We start from the raw sequence: 21,539 nt of genomic DNA, 5'->3' as shown, positions 1-21,539 counted from the left end.
TGAAGATGAACCTTTAAAATGCATACCTCGAAGAAAATTGTTTGTAAATTTTACCTCATGAATCTTCAATTTCTCCCATGTTCAGTATCATCTACTTATTTGATCTTAAAAACGCTAAGTAATGATTTTTCATTAAATTTAATCCACCTCCAATTTACATCAGAGTACAAGAGTGGTGAAAACAAGCTTCTTTTCAGAAATACTTACGAATCCAAAATTGTTAAGTTGTGGTAAAATTTTGGAATTTCTTCATGTATGATCATCGTGATGAAGTTTTTGCAAAATAAGACAATCAAGTGATTTTCACAAATGTGTATGATCTAAGAGCTTCTAAAATATTCTAGGTCATTTTTCCGAAAATGAAAGGGGATGCCTAGAAGAAATCAGATTCATTACTTGCTTTGTTGAAAATCCGAAATAGTGAAATAGGTGCTAACAGAAAAGAATTCTAATCTAAATAGTGAAATATATTCCTACTTCTAACTTAATTAAGGAAACATGACTAGGTATAGTCATAGTTCTAATGTAACCAGTGTCTCATTTTAATTCCTGCATGTATGTATATGTCAAACATTAGTAACAAAAATATAAATATAATTAAACTAAGAAAGCTAAATCTGAAAGAAGAATTTACATATATTGTTAGCAGCTTATTCAAAATTAACTTCTCTTGAAATGTCCTTTCTAGTTGAATTTCAATTGAATCATAGAAATGTTGATGGATTTCCATTATTAATTGGAATGGATTCAAAAGAGAGGATACCAGGCCAGATTGTGAAAATGAACTTTTAGATTCAATGGCCTGCATAAATATGTGAGTGTTATGTGAAAATGTTAAACTATTAACAATCTTTAGGGAAGGAAAAACTTTCCAAATGTTTTTCAAATGGGTCATTGAAAAATAGATGAAAATTTGTTTAATACAATGGAATATTACTAATTGAATTAGATTATTGGTCATATTGTGAAAGTACACTCTCTTGTTGGCACTGATTTTGAGAAGAAAGAAATAATTGATAAGAAATGAACATCAGTTGGAATTAGAAGAGAAATAGCTCTTGATGTTCACTATTAGAATGTGAAACTTCATTTTCCCATTCAGGAAATGCATCAATCAAGTGTTAAATACTTAGCTTCTCAATGTGCCTACTTAGCTGCTCAATGTGCCATCACAAATTATCTAAAAACCGAAATTTAAAAACAGAAAACAAATCTAAAATTAAACAAAATAAGTGAACGAAAAATAGTAAAATCAAATCATAGTTTACACTAGTGTTACAATTATTGTTATGACACAATTGGGACTGACTTAAAACAATTTCCTTTTCACAAGACTTGGTGAGAATAATAGAATTCAAATGATTGCTAATATCAACTTGTGAATTAGAAAGAGAGTCATGACTATGAATAGGAATGAGAGATTGATCGTCATATAAATCATAGGTTGGGATGGTTTCTTGAATGTTGAAATCATGAGTATGATTAATTATCTGAAAATGAGAACTATTTGAAACAATTTTTGAATTAGAGTGTTCTTCATTTTCACATTTGATTAGAATTGGATAATGAGGATTCAATAGTGAAGTAGACAAATCAATGTCCTAATTGTCAAAGTAACTATCATAAATGACCTCACAACATTCATTGGAATTCCTTTGGATCTCATCCAATGTATCAAAAAAAGAAGGAATATAAAGCACATGTTCATTAATGCCAGAAGAATGATCAATAATTAATTCTCTATCGTGATAAAAACTAATTGGAAATTCATTAAGATCAGCCTCTTTGTTTTCTAAAATATCATTAATGTTAATAGGGGATAAATTGCTATCAGCGAAAATATCAGGATAAAGGGAAAAATGAGAATCAGAAACAATAGTTATAAAAGTGTCTCTATTTGAGAATTGTTGTGCATTCTGATCATTGTAAATTTCAGATTTGAGATCATTCATTTGTGTACTTGTGTTTTTTTGAAGAAAGTTGCTTTGTTGTTCTGAATTTGACATTTGTTCATCATAAAATAATTCAGAAATTCGTACAGCAAATTGTGCGTTATTGGGAATTTTAATCGCTTCTTTTAATTGTTGATTTATGCTCTCATCTTGTGAATCTGATGGGCACTGATTTTCAAATTTCAAAGTGGTATCTTCTTCAATATTATTGCTAGTATCTTCTTGCATTTGAATAGTAAAATTTTCCAATATTTGTGATTGAGATTCAGTGACATGTGAATGTGCATCAAGATCACTATCAATACTGTAGGAAGTGTGCACTAAATGAAGAAATTGATTGTACATAATAGAGGCCACTTCATGATCATTTATTTGCATCTTCATATTGGAATTCTCAATTCAGTTAATGTTAATAGAAGGAGTTTAAGAGAAGCTTGAAATAATTTCACATGGATTATGAATGGGAGGAAGAGAGAAAATATGTTCATAGAAATCTAATAATTCCTCTTCTGTAGGTTTTTCTTCAATTTTAAATTTCAAACAATTTAAACGAAACCTGATGGTAAAATCAGTCAAAGATTTGTTTTCGAATCTTTGTAAATCTTCAAAGTCGTCACTGTTAGGATATTCCGACACATAGGAAATAGTTAAGTACAACTTGGTCTAGTATAGAGTTAGGTAAAGTGTGTTTCTTTACCATGTACATTTTGTAACTTACAATCCGACGGTCATGATATGTAGTGATCCGACGGTTCATTCTCTCCTCGGTATTACCGACACTTGATTCGTGGCTTAACACCTGATTGGTCCATGATCTCTATTTAAAGAGCATGGAGGGTCATTTGTGGGTTAACCGTTCATGAGAGAAGCTTATGTAAATTTTCATTCTTTTATTAATAAATTGCCTGAAGTGGCCGCGTTGGCTCAGGCCGTGGACTGTTTCCCTCTTTGAGGGTTTTAACCACGTCAAAAGTACTGGTGTATTGATCTGCGATCTGTTTGTGAGCGGTGTCCTTTGGTGTTCTATCTGAGGAACTTACCCTATAAATTCCTACATGGTATCAGAGCTATTTGAGGGCCGTGTCCATTGGTGATCCAAATCTGAAGCCGGTAGAACTGCATCCGACTATCGTTTCCTAGATATACTGTTTTGACTGCTTTCGAGCCGAGAGGATTGCTCTGTTGTGTTGGGAGCATCTGTTCCAGTGAGGAACCCCTTTCGTTTCACGTGAAAAGGTTTCTGGTAGCCCTAGCTACGTCATTTTTAAGATCTAGAGGTATACAGTGTTTATTTGCAGTTTACAGTTATTTTCTCCCTGTTTATTTCGGTTTTCGGTTTATTTAGCCTTTTTTATTACTGGATTTATACCTTTCATTTCTGCATAAGCTCTTTGCCCTGCGACTCTGTGCGATCTAGGCAAATCAGAAACAGAAAGGAAGGATTTTTCTCATGCGTATGCTCTTTTCCGCTGCGCCTTAGTGTGATCTCGGAAAATCAGAAACATTGAGGAAAATATTTAGTTTCCGGCTAAAGCTAACTTCGAGCCGCAAGGTTCGTTTTTTTTGTATGTCTGTGTTGGTTTTGTGTTTTTTGTTTTGTAGGGAAAAAGAGCTTTCTCAAAGCAAGCACACGCAACCCAAAGCATCAACGCTCTCTCTCTCTCTCTCTCTCTCTCTCTCTCCAAAATGGGGGTGGATTTTTTTCATTTCCGCACATTCCCGCACTTCGTTGGTGACTTCATCAAATTTTCTTCAAAAAGCCATAACTTCTTCATCCAAAAGTCGTTTTCAGAACCGTTTTTTTTGAAACGGCCTAATTTTTCGAGATCTTTCCATTGAAACACTTAGTTTCAGCATCTATAGCTTCAATTTCTTTTAAATGGAAAGTCCATGCCAAGTTATTCTTGACAGCACCAACTACTTCCAATGGTGGTCCTACATTGTGGATTTACTTAGAAGTAAAGGTCTTTATAGATAGCCACAGGCCAAGAGACCAAACCGAAAGATGAAGACAAGGCAGCTAAATGGGAAAATAGGCAAGACCAAGCACGTGGGTTGATAGGGATGTCTATTTCTCCATATCTTAGATTCCATATTGCAGAACTTGATACTCCTAGTGAAGCAATGAAACAAATTACTAAAGTCTTTGGAATTAAAAATGAACTTAAAGCCCATCAACTTGAAAATGAATTGCTTACATTGGACCCTAATAATTTTTCTTGCATTGAAGATTTTTTGTCCAAGTTCAAGACCCTTAGACTTCTCTTGGAAGGTGTTAAGGTTAAGAAAGAAGATAGTAGCCTTATCTACTCCATTCTTACTAAGTTGGGACCAGCCTATTCTCTGTTTGTTTCCACCTTCCATTCTACAAGAGAAGCCTTCATTTCTCAACGACAAACCTACAAGTCCCCACAAGTATTTCTTAACTTTCATTGATGATTTCTCCAAACGCACTTGGGTATACTTCTTAAAACTCAAGAGTGAAGTATTTAACATGTTCTTGGCCTTTAAGGCCTTTGTTGAAAAACAATCTGGACATCAAATTCTTAAGCTAAGATCTGATAATGGCGGAGAATATGTTAAAAACACATTCATCAAATTTTGCACTAAGAATGGAATTCAAATGCAACATACTGTTCCATATACTCCACAACAAAATGGTGTAGCTGAAAGGAAGAATCGCACCTTAAAGGAAATGGCTAATTGTATGCTTCAATCTAAAGGACTTAGTCTTAATTATTGGGCAGAAGCAATTAACTGTGAAAATTACATAATAAATCGCACTCCTACTAACGTTTTAAATAATATCACTCCAGAAGAAGCATGGAGCTCAATTAAACCAGATGTAAGTCACTTTCATGTTTTTGGAAGTGAAGCATGGGCCCATATTCCAGATGAGAAACATAAAGCTTTAGAACCTAAGAGTGAAAAATGTATTTTTGTTGGATATTCTGAAGATGTCAAAGGATATAGACTTATTCCACTTAAGTCCAAAAATGTTATCATTAGAAAAGATGTAAAGTTTGCTGAAAATATATCGGCCTGCAAGCCTAGTTCGGCGGATGTGCCACCTCTCCCTATATCTTCTACTTTTGAAAATATTTCTTCTTCAGATGCTGAAAGCGAGGATGAAAATCCTCCCCTGCCTTCTCAGGATCCTCCTTCAGCTCCTCAGCTTCCAAAATGGGTCTGTGCTACTCGGGATGCAGCAGGTGATCTTGCCAGTGATCCTATAGATCAGTGACGCACACGTTCTCAGTTCGAGAGAGCCTCTTCTTTACTGGCTCAAGCTTCAGTGAATTATGATCTTGACACCTTTGCAGAAGCTTCAGGCCATCCAGATTGGGAAGTAGCTATGAATGAAGAATATCATTCATTATTGGCAAATGATACATGGGATCTTGTTCCTCTACCAAAGGGACGAAAACTTGTTAGATGCAAATGGGTTTACAGAACCAAGCATGGACCAGATGGGAAAGTTGATAAACATAAAGCTCGTCTTGTTGCTAAGGGTTTTTCACAAGTTGAAGGCATTGACTATACTGAAACCTTCTCCCCTATTGCCAAAATGAACTCTATCCGCCTTGTTCTTTCCCTTGCTGCCTCTTTCAAATGGGAAGTCCATCAGATGGATGTTAAATCCGCCTTCTTGCATGGGGACTTGCATGAAGAAATCTATATGGAACAACCTATTGGCTTTATACAAACAGACTCCATCCTTGTATGTCGGCTTAAGAAATCCCTTTATGGTCTCAAGCAAGCTCCTCGAGCTTGGTATGCCAAAATGGATAACTTTCTTTTAGAAAATGGCTTTTCTAGGTGTCATTATGACAATATTGTCTACACCAAGAAAGTGGGCAAGTCTCTTATCATTCTTGTTCTTTATGTTGATGATCTTATCCTGACTGGTAGTGATCCCAACCTTATGAACCATGTGAAGTCTAGCCCTAAAAGGAAGTTTGAAATGACAGACTTAGGACACTTACATTATTTTCTTGGTCTTCAAGTCTTGCAATCCAAGGAAGGTATTTCCCTTTCCCAATCCAAGTATGCCTGTGATATTCTACGCCATTTTCACATGGAAGACTGTAAGCCAGCCCCTTCTTCCTTTCAGTCTGGAGTCAAACTTTCAGTCACTTGTACTTCTCCTAAAGTTGATGCTACCTTATACCGTCAACTTGTAGGAAAACTTTTGTATCTAACCCATACTCGTCCTGACCTTTCCTTTGCCATTGGCCTTGTTGCTCGGTTTATGCAAAACCCACATGAAAGTCATTGGAAAGCAGCTAAAAGAATACTTCATTATGTTTGAGGTACAATTCAGTTTGGGATTCATTACAGTGCCGCAGCAGCTCCTCTATTGGTTGGTTTCACTGATTCCGATTGGGCTGGTGACCCTGATGATCGGAAGTCTACTGCAGGTTATGTGTTCACTCTTGGTTCAGGACCTATTACACGGGCTTGCAAGAAACAAGGTGCCATTTCTCTTTCTTCAGCAGAAGTAACGTATCATGATGCCTTAGAAGCTAGTAAGGAAGCCTTGTGGCTTCGTCAGATCCTGTCAGAGTTTGGCTTTCAGCAGCAGCATCTGACTACACTTTGGTGTTATAATCAAAGTGTCATTCAGCTATGCAAAGATCCAGTCCAACATCAGCGCAGCAAACACATTGAACTGCACATGCACTTCATCAGAAAGCTCATTCACGACCATGTTCTTGAAGTGCAATATTGTTCAACAGATGATCAAGTTGCAGACATCTTTACAAAGGCTCTCACAGAGGCAAAGTTCACTAAACTTCGATTTATGGTTGGAGTTCAGGAAGTTGTCACTAAGGGGTGATAGGCTCTAGTGCCTCCTTCCTTCTCCTATTGTGTCATATTTGTAAATCCTTCAATCCTATCCCAAGTTGTTCTTAAGGGGGGATGTTAGGATATTCCGACACATAGGAAATAGTTAAGTACAACTTGGTCTAGTATAGAGTTAGGTGAAGTGTGTTTCTTTACCATGTACATTTTGTAACTTACAATCCGACGGTCACGATATGTAGTGATCCGACGGTTCATTCTCTCCTCAGTATTACCGACACTTGATCCGTGGCTTAACACCCGATTGGTCCATGATCTCTATTTAAAGAGCATGGAGGGTCATTTGTAGGTTAACCGTTCATGAGAGAAGCTTATGTAAATTTTCATTATTTTATTAATAAATTGCCTGAAGTGGCCGCGTTGACTCAGGCCGTGGACTGTTTCCCTCTTTGAGTGTTTTAACCACGTCAAAAGTACTGGTGTATTGATCTGCGATATGTTTGTGAGCGGTGTCCTTTGGTGTTCTGTCTGCGGAACTTACCCTGTAAATTCCTATAGTCACATACCAGTTCATAGTTATAGCTGCCAAATTTACAAAAGAACATTGTAATAAATTGATCCCAACTATGAATTGAGGCAACTGGAAGCGATTGACACCAGCTCGACCTTCATGCTTTAGGGGGTATCTGTTACATAGCATTTTGTCACTGTCCATGTACTCCCCATTCCTTGATCCTGGAGGACCTCTACAGTGAACCCCACATGCTTTGCCTTCATGAAGAAACTCCCATCATGTCCCTCTTCATGAGCAGATCAATTCTCTTTTGCACTATTTCCCCTGAAACTTATGTTTTGCCCAATTTACAAGACCGGTGATAATGACCTTTGTCTCCCCTGTGCCAATGTGCAGATATTAGCACTATCCCTAGCACCGACCGGAGCGACTGAGATATGTTCCAGTCGTGCCAATTCTGTTATGGAAAGTTTTTTAAATTAAAAGCCGAAGCTTCCAGCTCTAGAAGCTTCGTAACGAAAGTCTAGTAAATGGTTTGGCTAGATGGGGTCGAGGATGTCAGTTTGGGCTCCTTTCCCCTATAATGATGGAACTACCTTAAGGGATAATACCTTCTCCCATGAGGGGTGGATCCATCTCCAATCCATTCATCCTATATAAACCTCCCTTCTTCCCAAGCACAAGCTAGTGTTGATGTTGGTGTGCTAATGCTATTTTGGTTTAGAGTAAACAAAAATCTATTCATATTCATAGCTATCTAGTTGTGTGGGGGAGAAGCGTATTTTGGTTTGGAGTGATGTCTAAAGGGGAGAGCCTTAAAACTATTGTTGATTGAGGCCATCATGGAATGCTAGTAGAAGTGTGTGGGAACCTGATCTTGTTAGAGGAGAACTGCAACATCAAGACAATGGTTGTAATCTCTCTTTGATATCAATATATATGCAACTATCAATTGATTTCCTAAATGTTTTGTCATCTTATAAATTCATGGCTTAATGTTTCTTGACTTGTTAAGTAGGTTGAATTACAATTTGTTTTTTATCACAATTGTTGTTTGTTGTTGTTTACCTGTTTCAGGTGCTTGAAGAAGGAAGTAAGAGACAGTTGGGGTGAGCAAGCAAGGACATCATCAAATGGGATAACCGTAACAAGAGGTAGGCCCTCTTGATTGGTTCTAACCTAAGGAAATATTCCATAGAATGTACCTGTTATGGCTAGACCCATTATAGGGCTAGAGGAATTTGTTTGTGTCCGCACTTATAATTTTACTTCACCACAACCACCTTTGGTGATGTTCAGTTTTTGGTGATGGAGGCTATGGTCCATCACCATTTCTCATATGAAATCGTGATGGACATTATCTATCATTATAGATCATTATTGGTGACGGACTTTGAATGTCACTACAACACCTATACTTTTGGCGACACCACCTTTGGTGACGTTCCGTTTTTGGTGACGAAGGATATGGTCTGTCACCATTGCTCATATGAAATGGTGACGATCGTTATCCATCATTATAAATCATTATTGGTGATAGACTTTGAATTTCACTACAACACCTATAATTTTGGTGACACCACCTTTGGTGACATTCACTTTTTAGTGACGAAAGCTCTTTTGACCGTCACCAATGAGCTTATGGTGACGTTTTTCACCCCTCACAAATGTCCTTTTTTCTTGTAGTGTTGATCCAGAGAGCATCTCTCAAAGTAATGAATTATATTTATTTTTTGTTGTTTTTGTGGATTTACCAAGTTGTTCAATGGAAAATTTGTAACCACAGGAGAGGGGAGGAGTATATTAGGTTTACAATCTCTTCACATATACACACACACAAATTCTAGTAGCTTCCTAGTTTGTAAGTAAGTTGAGAAAACATATTCCTTCTTGTTCATTTTATAAATTTGTTGATGACATAGACACCCAGGAATAATGGATACCTAGTTAGTAACTTTTTCCATAACCCATATGTGTGTGCACGTGTGTGCACTATGCGATAATTAGGATGTAGATTGGTCATGCTGAGTCTTTCTTCTTACTCAAATTTCTATTGGTTGTTAGCTTACTCTTTTCCACACTTTTATTTTTACCAATGTAATCTTTCATATATGAAAGATTGAATTAAACTACAATAGTAAATATTATATAATTTCAAAATATAATTATGTTATGAAACCAGCTCACAAAAATATAGAAAAGGTAGATCAATGCCTTAGAAATAAGCCTCTTCGAGGGGGAAACCTCTTTTACATTACACAAATGAACAATTCTTGGATGATACAAATGACAAGACCTCCTTTCTATATATAGGAGTCTAAGGGGTCATAATATAATCAGAGCCAACATAGCAATAATAATGTAAAGGCACAATAATAACAATAGTGGGATTCTATGGGGCACAATAATAACAATATGGGGACTACATGGGCACAATAATATAATAAGGGGGTTGTACTAATAACAATAAGGGGTTACACTAGTAGTATAGGGACCTAACATGCCCCTCTCCTTCCAAAAGTGTTGTCCTCAATGCTTGAGTAGTTTTTGATGCTTTTGTATAAAATTCTTTTCCTAACATGTGGAATCTTCAACGGGTAAGTTCTTCCACATGATGAGATACTCTAAAATTGATCGATTTTGTAACTGTCGGGTTGTTTTTTCTGTGACTACTCCAGGTTCCAATATGATTTTTCCTTCCTCATCAAGTTCTGGCAATATTGTTTGAACTGGAATCTTCTGCAACTTTTGATGAGTGGCCACACTTCTTCATCCTTCTTCCATTCATCCCTTTCTTTGTTTATCCAATCTGGTTGGATAATAGAAATAGCACAAAACAATGCTTCCATATCCTCATCCTTTCTTGAGAGTGCATATGCAACAACATTTTTCTTCCCTTTTTTGTGGATGATTTCAAAGTCATAACCCAACAAATTTGTGACCCATTTTTCTGTTCTTCTAAAGATAACATTTGTTATAAAAAGTATTTAAGGCTATCATGATCCATTTTTACCTTGAAGATTCTTCCCATTAGGTAAGGTCGCCATTTTTTAAGTGCATGTAGTCTTGCCAACATTTCCTTCTCATAAATAGCTTGCTTGAGATGTAGCCATAAAAATACCCAATCACCGACATCAAAACTTCTTTCATTGTGATGTTGATATGCCTGTTATTTCATTCGATTTTGCACCAAAGTGGCATTATCCTTTAAAAGTTGGAGAACATGTTGTTGATGCTCGATGTGACCTTTCATTGCTTGAATATTTTTCTTCTTGATATGTCCTTCTATCTTGAGAATTTGAGGAGTGGTAATTTCTTCCAATGCATTACAAGATATTGTCGGATTCATTTCTTGATGCTCGATGTAATATTTCACTTCTTGAACATTTTTCTTCTTGATATGTCCTTCTATTCTGATAGTTTGACGAGTGGTAATTCTGGCCAATGAATTACAAGATATGGTCAGATTCATTTATTCTTTCTCGATGGGATCTTTCACTTCTTGAACTTTTTTCTTCTTGATATGTCCTTCTATCTTGAGAGTTTTAGGAGTGGTAATTCCTGCCATTGTAGTACAAGATATGGTCGGATTCATTTGTTCTTTCTCTAGGGTTGGTTCCCGGTGTATATCCTCTCTTTTGATGTTTCTTGATCCTTTTCGTCATTAGGAGGCATTTCTTGTAGCATCTTTGTCCCACCTTCGTTCAAACCTTCCATGTCTTTCTTCAAATCTTCCATGCCTTTCTTCCAATGTGCTTTCATACCATCGATATCAGCTTTCATGGCATAGATAAAACTATTTATCTTTTTCTTCTCTAGAATATCATTTACCCTTATATTCAATTTTTGAAAGTCCGCAATGTGCTCTGCCATTGAACCCTTTTGTTTGACATTTATCGATTGGCCAAAGAAGGTGTTTCTCTTTGTATCTTCATAATGTGCTATCATTTCCTCCGTGAAAATTGACCACATAACAAGTGGTTTACGAGAAAAAAGCCCTTTATACCATAAAAATTGATCTGGTTCTAAATATGAAGATGCAATACATACCTTTTGTAATAGTGGTACACCATGTAGATAAAATTATTTCTCCATTTGTAGTATCCAATTTACTGGATCCTTGCCATCAAACTTCCTCATCTTGCTTTTTCTTGATTTTAGGAGCTCGATCTTTAAACGACTGTAAATTTGTATTTTCAGATCTGTAAGTTCTAAAATTACGACCTGTAGGAGCCCTCTGCGTCTCTTTCCAATGCCACATGTCTGATCGAAATTGGATTCTCCAAGAAATATTTATGCACAAGCTCCCAAGATAACCTCATTATATACCTTTTAAGAAGAGCGAACTTGTACAAAGTTCCACGTGTCACTGTTTTGACCTACGGACCTGAAATTGATACACAGAAATCTACAGGACATGCTCTTTCTGTAACTTCTTAAAAAAATACAATCTGATTTTCAGATAGAAAGTTATGACAATTTTACCAAGATCACCTGTTTGGGATGTAATCCGAGAGCCTGCAGAAACACTAAATGTCATGGACTGTATCTCTGCAAATATAGTGAAACAAGATCTAAAATTCGGGCCCAGGCTTCAAAACGTTTTCGGCTCAAATGGTTTTAATTTCAGAGTCTGAAACTTTGTAGAACAATAATTATAGCGAAAATTCCACGATGACCTGTTTGAGATGGAATTATGGAGCTTGCAAAAAACCTAACTTCCTCAGAACATATCACCGAAAATGTAGCGAGACAAGATCTAAAATTTGGACGTGAGCATCAATGCAATTTCAGCTAAAATGGGTTTTTCTTTTAGCTTCTGAAACGTCGCTGAAAAAAAGTTATAGCGAAAATGCCACAATGACCTGTTTGGAGCAGTGAAAACCCTAGAATCCAAAGCTCTGATACCAAATGTTATGAAACCAGCTCACAAAAAGATAGAAAAGGTAGATCAACACCTTAGAAATAAGCCTCTTCAAGGGGGAAACCTCCTTTACATTACACAAATGAACAATTCTTGGATGATACAAATGACAAGACCTTCTTTCTATATATAGGAGTCTAAGGGGTCATAATATAATTAGATCTGACATAACAATAATAATGTAAAGGCACAATAATAACAATAGTGGGCTTCTATGGGGAACAACAATAACAATATGGGGACTACATGAGCACAATAATATAATAAGGGGGTTGTACTAATAACAATAAGGGGTTACACTAGTAGTATAGGGACCTAACAAATTCATAGTAACAATTATCATCATTTTAGTTAATTATATCTATTTTAAATTTTCAAAAGTGGAGGTGCATTTATACAATTCCTAAATGCTCAAAGTGTATTTTTCAGAATTCTTTGATTATAAAATAACAATTATAAACCAAAAATGCAATGGAAGAAGTCGTTATCCTAGTGGAATTTTAAAGATAGTTAGAGAGGTGTTATTGTGGAATAGTTAGAAATAGTGTACAATCTTGTGAAGGAATTTTTTTTGTCGTTGTGGGTTATGAATCTCCACTAACTTATGGTGATTGATTGAACTATGTATAGTAAGGTCTGAAGATTTTGGTCTTTGAATTGATGGACCCCCTATGCAATCCACCATTTTTCATTAAATTCTTCCTAACTTGCAATTAACTGATCCACCATGCAATCCACAATTGTTTCATTATATTCCATCTTCATTGAAGATGTATTGATGTTAGTTTCAAGGGTTGTGACAAAACATTTATAATATATACTATTGAAGTGATGGGAAAAAAAAATATAAAACTTCTGATGAAGGGAAATTTTAAAAATAAACCCATAAAAAAAAATTACTTGACGGGCAAGAGTGTCTGTGAAATTTATATCATGATCACCATATTAAATTTTATGGTTTCTTGATATTCTAACTAGTGTGACATTGCCAAATTCTAAGGAGGGGTTGTCATTAGATAGTATAGCTATCATTAGAGACCACTGAGGCTAGGACTAACAAACCATAATCCTAGTGAAGGCACTGGTAGGAAGAATGTTGGATTAGATAAGCATATGGGACTGATATTTCTTGAGCAATTGTATCCAGCATAAAAGTAGTCTCGAGGACCGATACTCTTTGAGGATATGATATCCAGGATAAGAGTAGTCTTGACGACCAATATTCTTTGAGGATGGATGATATTCAAGATAAGAATATCCCTATAAGGACATACCTGGTGAACGATAAGATGGGGTATGCACCTTAAGAGGCAGTGGTGGTGTCCAAATGTATGCCTCCCAACATTGTGCTTTGATCTAGTCGAGAGATAAAGCTTGTTAGTTGAGGCCATGCTACATTTGACAACGTTGGTTATGATGATGGTAATGATGATGGTAATGGTAATGAAGATCATGCTTTGACTTATAGGGTTTATTGAGTCAAAGGAAGTATATTTGGGTGAAAGTTCCATTTGGAATTCTTGTAAGAAAAGGAAAAATATTTTTTTATTGAGTCAAAATGTTAATTTTGTCCTTCACAGATCAAGTCAGCCTTCTAGATGGATTAGTCGACCAACCCATAAGTTGTGTCTCTTCATATGGTCGAACAACTATTTATTGGCCCCTGTGTTCCACATTTTGGTAATCACTTTGATTTATGTGCAAGAATAAGGAGAATTTCAAGGAAAGTCAAAGGAGAGAAAGAATGAAGTTAAAGGAAGAAAAACAATTTTATTTGTGCTTTAATTTTATTCACAGATGCAATTTTTCACAACCATATTCTATGGCGTTTCAGGCCTGATATTTCAGGAGATGGCAATATTTCTGAGATTTGACCAACATTGACTTCTATTGACTATGATTTTTAGGAGATGGGTTGAAGGAGGGTTGACTTAGGTCTTTGTGATAGTATTGGTCTTTGTCTTAGGCCTTGGATATCTCACTTTGATTTTATTCTATAAGAAGATGATTTGTTTGGGTTTTCCCCTTTGTGAGGTTTTTCCCTCGCTTAGAGCCTAATTTCTCGTGTTCTTTGTGTCCTGTGATCTTCATGTTTTGTACTTTTGGTAGTTGCTTGATGAAGAAGAAAAACATAAATTTTATAAGAAATCAACAAACATTCACAAGTAAATATCAATTAAAAGAAATATACCATAATATGTTGGTATCATTTACATGGATGTGATAAATTGACATCTAACAATTACATATATGGTAACTGCAATGGTTATTTATTTTTCATAAAGTCAATTGTCACATCATGTAAATCTCCATTCCCATGGATATTCAACATTAAGTAAGAAAAGAGGATGATTAGATAGCAAAAAAAAAACACGAATAACAAGTTAGGAATGCTTATAACCTCTTCTAAACCTTATTCACAAGAAAATGAAACATATAACATCTTCTTTCTCATATCTTAGTTTGTGTAACATTCGTAACAATGATAGTCATAAAAATTGGTGTTATAATTATACAATAATATGCGAAAACCCTTTTAACAACTCATAAAACAACATGTGAAAACTATTTTTGCAACTCTTATAGAATATACAACTCTTTTTGACTCAAATTATGTTATAAATTAATTGGGATTTTCACTTCCTATCCCACTTAGTATATTTGTTATGCAATAGTGTTAGGTCCCTATAATACTAGTGATTCCCCTATTACTATTGCAATTGTATCCCTTATTGTTATTGTTGTGCCCCTATTGTCCCCATATTGTTATTATTGTGCCCCATAGAAGCCCACTATTGTTATTGTTGTGCCCTTATATTATTATTGTTATGTCAGCTTTGATTATGTTATGACCTCTTAGACTCCTAGATATAGAAAGGAAGTTGTGTCATTTGTATCATCAAAGAATTGTTCATTTGTGTAATGTAAAGGAGGTTTCCACCTCGAAGAGGTTGATTTTTAAGGCTTTGATCTATCTTTTCTTTTATTTTCTGTGATGGTTGCATAACATTTGGTATCAGAGCTTTGGATTTTATGGTTTCATTGCTCCAAAAAGGTCATCGTGGAATTTTCGCTATAAATTTTTTCTGCAACGTTTTTGAATCTACAAAAAAACCCATTTGAGCAGGAATCTCTTTGAACCTAGGGTCTAAGTTTTAGATCTTGTATCACCATATTTTCAAAGATATGATCCAAGGAAGTTAGGGTTTTTGTAAGATCCCAAATTATATTTCAAACAAGTGACCTAGGGAAAATTGTCATAAATTTATTTCTAATCAGATTGAAATTTCGTAAGAAGTTACAAAATGAGAACAGCCTATAGTTTTATGTATATTTGTTTCAGGTCCTAAGGTCGAAACATGGACATGAGGCACTTCGTACAAGTTCACTCTATTGAACTAGTCTATAATCAGGTCATCGTGGGAGATTTGGCATAACTCTTCCTTGGATAATCTAATCTTGATCATACTTATGGGGTGGAAAGAGAACTCAGAGTACTAACGCAGGATGCAATTTAAGACCTTGGAGATCCGAAATTGCAAAGATACAACAGATTCAATATCGAGCTCCTACAAAGTGAAAAAAGGTGTGTATTTTTTTTAACATTTTGCATAAGTTTGGTTTCAAAAATTAGTTTGAGGGAATTCAAAGGGCATAGTGAAGCATTATTATCATTAATTGATGGCCCGAAGAAAGAAAATGGAAACACCTAGTAAGTAACCTAAAAGCTCTAGCATGACTCATGAAGAAGAGGAAGAAATTCAACATGATATATCAAAATTATGAGACCAAGTGCAACAAAATTCACTCTCACAAAAAGTAACAGAAGCTAAGATGGATAGTTTAAAGAAAGGTGTGGAAGTTAAGATGGATGAAATGGAAGCTAAGATGGATGGTTTAAAGAAAGGCCTGAAAGCTAAGATGTATGGTATAGAAGAAAAACTTAAAAGCAACATGGAATATTTGAAGATAGGCATGGAAGCTAAGATGGATGGTATAGAAGAAAAACTTAAAGGCAACATGGAAGATTTGAAAAAATTTCTACAAGAAATGCTTACTAATGGCGAAAGGGTAGTAAAGGAAATTCATGAGGAGAACAAAAGAAATGTTAATCATGATTTCATAGACTCTCACGGTGGATCGATATGAGGAAGTTTGATGGCAAGGATCTCGTAACATGGATACTATAGATGGAGAAATATTTCAATCTCCATAATGTGAAAAACACACAAAAGGTACGCATTGCAACTTTATATTTGGAACCAAATCAGTTTGTATGGTATCGATGGCTTTTCTCTCATCAACAAATTGTCACTTGGGAAATTTTTACGTAATAAATGATAGCACATTATGAGGATACAAAAAGAAACATTTTTTTTAGCCAATTGATAAATCTCAAAAAAAAGGGTTCAATGATGGAGCACATTGAGGACTTCCAAAAATTGAATATAAGGGTAAAATATATTCCAGAGAAGCATAGGATTGATGTGTTCATAGGGACTTTAAATGATAACATCTAACATGAGGTTTGACTTTGGGAACCTGATTCATTGGAGAAGGCACTCAGGATTTTTAAAAACTTACCACAGGGTTAAGAAGGAATTTTTTTGGGATGGCCTTAAATTGGATATTCAAAAGTTTGTGCCCAAATGTTTGGTTTGCCAACAAAATAAAATTGAAACAATTAAGACCCCAGGTCTATTACAACATTTATCCATTCCAAGCCAACGTTGGGAGGAGTTTTCAATGGATTTTATCACAGGCTTACCAAGTCCGAAGGAAAGAGTGTCATCATGGTGGTAATTGACATACTTACCAAGTATGCATGCTTTTTTGCACTATTGCATCCATGTAAAGTTAGTACAATTTCAATTGCATTTATGGAAACAATTCAAAAGATACATGGAAACCCAAAGATTATTGTAAGCTATATAGATCTCATTTTCATGAGAAACTTTTGGACAAAATTATTTTCTTGTCTTGGTACTCCGTTAGCTCATAGCTCATCTTATCATCCTCAATCTGATGGGAAAAACTGAGATAGTAAATAAATATTTGGAAGGGTATCTTTGTTGCTTTGTATCTGATAAACAGACACAATGGGTCAAATGGTTGCCCTTGACTGAATGGTGGTATAACACTTCCTTCCATATTGAAACAAAAATGACCCCATTTATGGCACTTTATGGATATCATCCACCGTCCATCACATCATATTTAAGAGAAAATTCTAAGGTTAAAGCAGTGGAAGATCACATCGAGAATCAACAACAAGTTCTCCAACTCTTAAAGGATAACCTCACTTTGACGCAGAATAGAATGAAACAACATGCAGATCAACATCGTAGCGAAAGAAGTTTTGATGTAGATGATTGGGTATTCCTATGGCTACGACCATATAAATAAATGTCCCTCAAGCAAGATAAGAAGGATAATAAATTATCACCAAAGTATTATGGTCCATACAAGGTGTTGCAAAAGATTGGTACTATGGCATACAAATTGGAGCTTCTTGCAGCTTCTGAGTGCACCCAATTTTCCATGTTTCATGCTTAAAGAAGATTATAGGTGACAAACTCCCAGTTCAAACAATATTGCCAGAACTTGACGAGGAAGGAAAAATCATATTAGAACCTGAAGCAATCACAGAAACAAAAACTCAAAAGCTACGAAATCGATCAATTTCAGAGTATCTCATAAAGTGGAAGAACTTACCTGCTAAAGATTCCACATGGGAGGGTGAGAATTTTATATATAAGCATCCAAAACTATTCAAGCATTGAGGACAACAATCTTTTGAAGGAGAGAGGCATGTCAAGTTCCTATAATACTAGTGATTCCCCATTACTATTTTCATTGTAGCCCTTATTGTTATTGTTCTGCCCCTATTGTCCCCATATTGTTATTATTGTGCCCCATAGAAGCCCACTATTGTTATTGTTGTGCCTTATATTATTATTGTTATGTCGACTTTGATTATATTATGACCCCTTAGACTCCTATATATAGAAAGGAGGTTTTGTCATTTGTATCATCTAAGAATTGTTCATTTGTGTAATGTAAAGGAGGTTTCCCCCTCGAAGAGGCTGATTTTTAAGGCGTTGACCTATCTTTTCTTCTATTTTGTGAGTTGGTTACATAACAAATAGCTTCATATATCTTTGACCTATTTCAATGTTGTAATAGTAGTTTAAAATAATAATAATAATAATAATAATTATTATTATTATTATTATTAAATATGTATTAGATTCATAATTTTATAAGATGATTAAACAAAAAATTATGTTATATTTTTTTGTTTTAAAACATGACAAGTATTATATTAATTAAAAAATGATAACATTAATTTTTACAATAAAATGTTACAATTCTTTTAATCTAATAAAATTTCATTAAAATTATAAAATATATATATATATAAACCAACTTAACATGCTAGACCAATATTAATATATAATAAAAAAGTATAGAAAGAGAAAATATACAAGGCTTCACAACCCATTTACAGAGTTCATTAGATGGATTTTGGGACACTATTTATTATTGCCATTTATTGAGTTCATTAGATGGAGTATTTTGAACCTTGTTTAGTATGTCTTAATTGAGAATCAAAGGATTAAAATAGCATTTGTGTGGGTTAGAATGCAAAGTGAGTTAGTGGTGTGATGATCTAATCCACAACCATAACAGAAGCTTCCAATTCCATATTTCTCTCTCCAAAGTTCTCAAAGGTTATTCAAAGTAGTTCTCGAATTTAATTCTCAAGTGTGCCAACACTACCAAAAAATAACCTTGCAATGAAGGTTGTGAAGGTTTTTACAAAATTGCCTTGAAAATTATTCTTCTATTTATGAGAGGCTTTTCCAGAATTGCCTTGAAAATTTTACCATTTTCCTATTTATGAGAGTTTGTCAGAAAAGGTAGGACACCAATTTTTTTTTGTGAATTTTTTAAAAGGGTTTATTTAAAATTTTCAAACCACATTAATCCAACTATTGGGGGTTGGAAAAAAAATGCACAATAATAGTAATGACTCATTATAAAATGTGAAATTTTGATTTAAAAAAATAAAAGTTAGTGCTCCAATGCTTTTGCTGACAACATACACTCGCATGCATCGCATGCATTTATATAGGGCATGCATCACATGCATTTATATAGGATACTAGAGAGCAACATATATAAGATGTGCCAATGAAACATTATTATTAATAGTACAAATATATTAAAAATATTAATGTGGTTGATATAGCAAAAGACTTTATAGATATAACAAAAAAATTTATTGCAACAAAAAAACTATTGTAACACGAAGAATGTCTTACCAATGTACACATTTACCTGATTAACCATGTATAAAAAGGTTATGGGTCAACTTTAACTTGAGAAAAAAAAGGAATTACACATCTTATTGTAAAATGAACCATTTTTCTAAATAAAATTTTCTTATATATTAATTTCCCGTCTAATTAGAATATGAACTTATTCGAGTTGGAATAATCTCAAATCCCTAGGAAATTTGTGGGTGGGAGACATGTAGCATGAATCTAATTTAATTTGAGAAAAAAAGGAATTACACATCTTATTGTAAAATGGACCATTTTGCTAAATAAAATTTGCTTATATATTAATTTCCCCATCTAATTAGAATATGAAATTATTAGAATTGGAATAATCTCAAATCCCTAGGAAATTGGGACTAAGCATATGCTGAGCATATTCCCATGAGAATCAATCTAAGTTGTCAATTAAAAAAATAAAGAGATCCTCGTCCACCTTAAGTTGAAATAAGAAGCCTTCGACAATTATTATAAAAGAAAGCATATCAATGCATCAAAATAAACAAATGCACTAGTATAGATTCGAATGTGTACCAATAGTTCATGATTTACTAAAAATGCTTAATATTCATTTTGAAAAATAAAATAAGCTATCTAGTGCTTCTCATTATAAAAAAACACATTGGTATACTTAAATATGATGCACAACCTAAACACAAAGAATTCAGTATCTACTCCATATTGATGTACTAGGTCATTGCAGCACAAAAAATTTAATATCTACTCCATATTGATGTACTAGGTCATTGCAGCATTAGACGCTTTATTGGAACGAAAACATTGATAAAAGGATAGATAGAGCATGGAAAGTTTATTATGGACTTGAAAAAAATTGCAAATCAGTGGATCGGTTATTGGTTAATAAGAATCTTTTCTTTCAAGCTTTAAACACTCATGTTATTTTATATGGTTGTGAAATTTGGGGTTTTAGTATTTGTAAAGAATCATGGAGAAATAGAAAACAACTCAAAACATGTTCTATAATTTATGATGATGCAGGAGCATCCAGCTGAGGGTATCATGGCTGGGGTATTTGGTCTCAGCTAAGAAGGACAGGTTCACATCAATCATTTAGTTTTCATTTCCATTTGCTAGTTAAACAACATTTAGGGACTTGCATTTTTAACTTATTAGTTAAATGGAATTTAGGAACGTTATGGTAATTGAAGGCTGTTACAGCCACCATTTTGTTTCTTTAATTTTTTTGAACAGTTGTCTTTCATAAAATTCCAACAGAGTAAGAAAAAAAAAAGAATAGTTATCATAACCATGTAACTACATATGTGATTGCCAGCAGTTGTGAGAAATTGTCTCAAAAATAGTTCAAAAGAAAATATACCACAATTGTAACAGGTTCGATACAACAGAGAGAAGGAATAGAAGACAGAAAATGATTTTCTGTTAAAGCAAAATCATCTGCTTCCATTTGCAAATAAATATCATTTGTCTTTTCTTTTCCCATTAATTACTGAGTGTAATGACAAGTCATTACAGTGCATTTTCTGTTTTAAGAATTCTTTCCTAACAGTCATCCAGGCAAACAAAGCCATAGTTTCTCATTTCAAATGATGAACCAAAGATATCTTATTAACCAAAGAACTGACTACATAATTCCAGCTAGTGACAAAAGTTCCAGAGATACAGGCGCAAACAACAAACATGGAGAAAAGACCAACAATCCCAGTCATTGTGAAATACATTCGCAACAGAGGTAATCCACATTCACATGATTTTCTTTCCTTTATAAGTAACATAATCTTCACATAACAAATAATTACATAGTACTTAGACCAACAACAGTAAGGCAGGACGAACCCATTTGCAAGATAACAGACAACGAAGCCAGGGTTTGAAAACCCTGTTGACTTCAAAATTGTTGCCAAATATAAGTTACATACAATAGTAGGAGCCCGAAGGCAACGCAACATCAAACAAGAAACAGAGGAGCCGAAGCTCTGGAGACCTAGCCTAACATCACACCACAACAATGTTGGAACCGA

Source organism: Pinus tabuliformis, chromosome 5_2 (genome assembly GCF_031772625.1).
Source record: "Pinus tabuliformis cultivar Carrire ecotype Pingquan chromosome 5_2, CPIR1, whole genome shotgun sequence".
Taxonomy (NCBI): domain Eukaryota; kingdom Viridiplantae; phylum Streptophyta; class Pinopsida; order Pinales; family Pinaceae; genus Pinus; species Pinus tabuliformis.
This window is presented reverse-complemented; position numbering follows the sequence as displayed.